Source organism: Loxodonta africana, chromosome 4 (assembly GCF_030014295.1).
Source record: "Loxodonta africana isolate mLoxAfr1 chromosome 4, mLoxAfr1.hap2, whole genome shotgun sequence".
NCBI lineage: Eukaryota > Metazoa > Chordata > Mammalia > Proboscidea > Elephantidae > Loxodonta > Loxodonta africana.
The window spans coordinates 144,042,116-144,045,748 of NC_087345.1; the positions used below are offsets into that span (position 1 = coordinate 144,042,116).

Consider the following 3,633-nt stretch of genomic DNA (forward strand, 5'->3'; position numbering starts at 1 on the left):
AAACATTCATCTTCTTACAGAGACCTACAGTAATTGGGCTCTTCCCTTTCCCCCAGCCATCCCAGACATGGGTATCTCTGCTGTATGGCCTGGGAACCAAGGAAGAACTATTGTTAGATGCCGTCAAGTTGCTTCCAACTCATAGCAACCCCATGTACAACAGAACGAAACACTGCCTGGTCCTGTACCATCATCACAATAGTTGTTATGCTTGAGCCCACTGTTGCAGCCACTGTCAATCCATCTCGTTGAGTGTCTTCCTCTTTTTCACTGACCCTCTACTTTACCAAGCATGATGTTCTTCTCCAGGCACTGATCCCTCCTGACAACACGTCCAAAGTGTGTGAGACGAAATTTCACCATCCTTGCATCTAAGGAGCATTCTGGCCGTACTTCTTCCAAGACAGATTTGTTTGTTCTTTTGGTGGTCCACAGTATATTCCGTATTCTTCACCAACACCATAATTCAAAGGTATCAATTCTTCTTCTGTCTTCCTTATTCATTGTCCAGCTTTCACATGCATATGAGATGACTGAAAATCATGGCTTGGGTCAGACGCACCTTAGTCTTCAAGATGACATCTTTGCTTTTTAACACTTTAAAGAGATCTTTTGCAGCCAATTTGCCCAATGCAATGCGTCTTTTGATTTCCTGACTGTTACTTCCATGGGTATTGATTGTGGATCCAAGTAAAATGAAATCCTTGACAACTTGAATCTTTTCTCCATTTATTATGATGTTGCTTATTGATCCTGTTGTGAGGATTTCTGTTTTCTTTATGTTGAGGTGTAATCCATACTGAAGGCTGTGGTCTTTGATCTTCATTAGTAAGTGCTTCAAGTCCTCTTTACTTTCAGCAACCAAGGTTGTGTCATCTGCATAATGCAGGTTGTTGATGAGTTTTCCTCCAAGCCTGATGCCCCATTCTTCTTCATAGAGTCCAGCTTCTTGGATTATTTGCTCAGTATACAGATTGAATAAGTATGGTGAAAAAATACAACCCTGATGCACATCTTTCCTGACTTTAAACCACACGGTATCTCTTTGTTCTATCCGAACAACTGGCTCTTGGTCTATGTACAGGTTTCTCATGAGCACAATTAAGTGTTCTGGAATTCCCATTCTCCAAAATGTTATCCATAATTAGTTATGATCCAGGCAGTCGAGCAGCTTTGCATAGTCAATAAAACATAGGTAAACCCTTTTCTGGTATTCTCTGCTCTCAGCCAGGATCCATCTGACATCAGCAATGACAACCCTGATTCCACGTCCTCTTCTGAATCTGGCTTGAATTTCTAGCAGTTCCCTGTCGATACGCTGCTGCAGCCACTATTGAATTAGCTTCAGCAAAATTTTACTTGCATGTGATATTAATGGTATTGTTCGATACTTTCTGCATTCAGTTGGATCACCTTTCTTTGGAATGGGCGTAAATATGGAAGAACTATTAGACACTCTAATTAGGGCACGCTTTACCACGCTGGGGTCAGAGATGGTCTTCGGTTTCCTTAGGTAAGCGTTCTGCCTTCACTGTATCCATAAAGGATAAAGCGTTGGATTTTCACAGATCTAATAACTAAGGTTCAGATTTAATCAATACCCTCCTATAAGGTCCAATGCCTGATACAACACCAAAATACCAAACTCACTGTAACCCTGTGTGTTTCAGAGTAGAACTGCACCTCATAGGGTTTTCAATGGCTGTGATCTTTTGGAAAGAGATCACCAGGTCTTTCTTTAGAGGCATCTCTGGGTGAACTCAAATCTCCTACTCCTTGGTGAGTAGTCCAGGGCATAACCATTTATGCCATCCAGGGACTCAACACAAGATATGGAATTTTAGTTAAGGTAATGAATATTTAGCATTCTTAACTGAGATCCAAATAAGACCTTGATTAAAAACCAGTTTTCATTCTTCTGGGTTGTGGCCTTAGCTGTTTCTTTCTTTTTCCAATCCCTAACCCTAATATCCTTATTATATTTCTAAGTAGTTAGATAAGGTGAGCTCCTAAAGCCCTTGGTTCCTTATTCTAGTCTTTCAATGACAACAGTCAAGACATTCTATCCAGGTTCTAACATAAATCATGTTGACTAATTAATAGGCCTGTTTTCTCTTAACAACTTGAATGTCCGTGCGAAAAAGCCTTAGTTAGGTTCCCATCCATGTTATTTTGTATTAACATGGGCAGACTCTGAAGCCTAACCCAAAGTTTTAGGAAGGAGTAGCACCAAAGAAGGGATGACAAAAAGTCATCTAAGGGTATCAAGCATTCATCTGTTAGACTCTCACAGGCCTAGCACTGGAGGGAAGAGCCTTAAATAATAAATAATTTCTTGAATGCTTACAAAAGGCCAGCCCTCTGCTAACCAACTTTCATTTTATTTTATTCAGTCCTCTCAATCACCCCCAGAAAGAAATATTTTAAAATTCATATTCAAATCAATACATTGGAGTTTGTGATCTTCCCATGGCGACACTCAGAGGCACAGCCAGGTCCAGTCCAGGTTGTCTGTCTTCTAGGTCTGGGCTCTTAACCCTCTTTCTGAATTGGCTGCCCTCCTTGATATTCTCAGCAACTGGTGGTAAATTACCTTTCCTTTGTGGCTTCGATTTCCTTATTTTAAAATGGGCATCACTGTCAACCATTCACACAGCAAAAGTCTGTTGAATGTGATTGGCACCTCACTAAGTGTCCTGAATGAGAAATGCTGCTGAGTAGACCCCAGGGTTGTTCTGGGGGTTAAATGGGATGATGTATATAGATCACTTAGCACAGTGCCTGGCACATAGTTAGCACCCAATAAATGGGAGCAATGAGAGTTCCATGGGGGCATTGGTGGTTCAGTGGTAGAATTCTTGCCTTCCATGCGAGAGACCTGGGTTCAATTCCCGGCCAATGTACCTCATGCACAGCCACCACCCCTGTCAGTGGAGGCTTGTGTGTTGCTGATGCTGAACAGGTTTCAAAGGGGCTTCTAGACAAGACAGAGTAGGAAGAAAGGCCTGATGATCTACTTCCAAAAATCTGTGAATACTGTGAAAATCATATGGATCACAACAGTCCAATCCACAATCAGTCATTGGGATGGTGCAACACCAGGCACTGCTTCCTTCCATTGTGCACGGGGTCCCCATGAGTTGGGGGTTAATCAATAGCAAATAACAACAATGACACAATGATAGCTCCACAAAGCCTTCCTGGACCACCCATGGCCACTAAACTTCTCCTGAATTGACTTTGTTACATTCCTGTGTGAGAGCCTGCTCCCCAGCTGGAGAGTACAGTATGCTGCTTGCTGACAAGGTCTTTGTCTGATCAGCAAAGTGCTAACGGCATAGAAGAGGCTCATTCTGTTGAATCACCAGAATGCTCTTTACCCAACACACTGGACATCTTGCCTCTCTCCCTTCACACAGCTGGGTCCTGTTCCCTATGCTCTTAGCCAAGGCCAACTGGGATGAATCGACCCCCTTAGTAAAGAATGAAACAATTCTTTTTGAGTAACTTTTTTTCCAGTCTTTTTTGTCCTGGAGAACTTCAAGTATTTTTAAGGATCTCTAAAGCTTTTTTTTGGTTTAAAGCTTGGAGGAGGTTTCTGCCATGTGGGGGAACTTTCTGTCCCCTCCACTG

General features: G+C 42.2%; 1 non-coding gene across 1 annotated transcript; it reads left to right on the forward strand.

The window, feature by feature from the left end:
- Positions 1-2,832: 2,832 nt before the first annotated feature.
- TRNAG-UCC (transfer RNA glycine (anticodon UCC)) lies at positions 2,833-2,903 on the forward strand. Its single transcript has one exon. It is a non-coding gene; the product is annotated as a tRNA-Gly (tRNA).
- The last annotated feature ends 730 nt before the right edge of the window (positions 2,904-3,633 follow it).